This window comes from Athene noctua, chromosome 1 (genome assembly GCF_965140245.1).
Source record: "Athene noctua chromosome 1, bAthNoc1.hap1.1, whole genome shotgun sequence".
Taxonomy (NCBI): Eukaryota; Metazoa; Chordata; class Aves; order Strigiformes; family Strigidae; genus Athene; species Athene noctua.
In genome coordinates this window covers 103,403,836-103,404,517 of record NC_134037.1, presented here as the reverse complement: position 1 = coordinate 103,404,517, position 682 = coordinate 103,403,836, and positions in this window count along the sequence as shown.

Sequence of the window (682 nt, the reverse complement as noted above, 5' to 3'; positions counted from 1 at the left end):
CTACCTGACAATAAATTTTTGATGCCCGATCCATCAGTAACAGACTACGTGGCATTAAAGTTTGTTTGCCTTTTATATCTCACATACAACTTCCTGTGATCTTAAAAGCAGATGTGTATCACGATGGTGCCTGCTTTTAACTCGCTCAGAGAAAGGCAGACTCTGAGGTTTAGCTATTTCAACCTCAGGAAAAGCTGGAGGTTCACCACATTTACTAAAACGACCAAGTTGTCTTCAGCGCAATTTACAGTGCACCCGTTTGCACTGGAGCTATGACAGATGCTAACTCCTCTACAGCTTCCTATGCACCTTGAAGCACACCTCTAAGCAGTTTCAAGATGTTTGGCTTTGCTTTTGCCCAACAACCACATTTCTGCCTAGTATCAGCCATAACTTCGGTCCATTCCTTTCTTTTACTAGCAAGAGGCACAACATAGTTCTAGTAACCTTCATCCTAAACTCTTCCCCAAACTTGTAATTCTGCTCAAACTCCCACATCTATAAGCTACTGGCTTGTGTTGTTTTCTATGAACTGTGTAGTTTCCAGAATAAATACTGTTATGATTTAAGAAAAATCCCAACAATATAAAGATGAACAAAAACCTAAGGACAGATGTAATAATTCCTTTTGCTCACAATCAACTGTAAGACAAATTAAACTGCTTTACTATGATGTGCAATG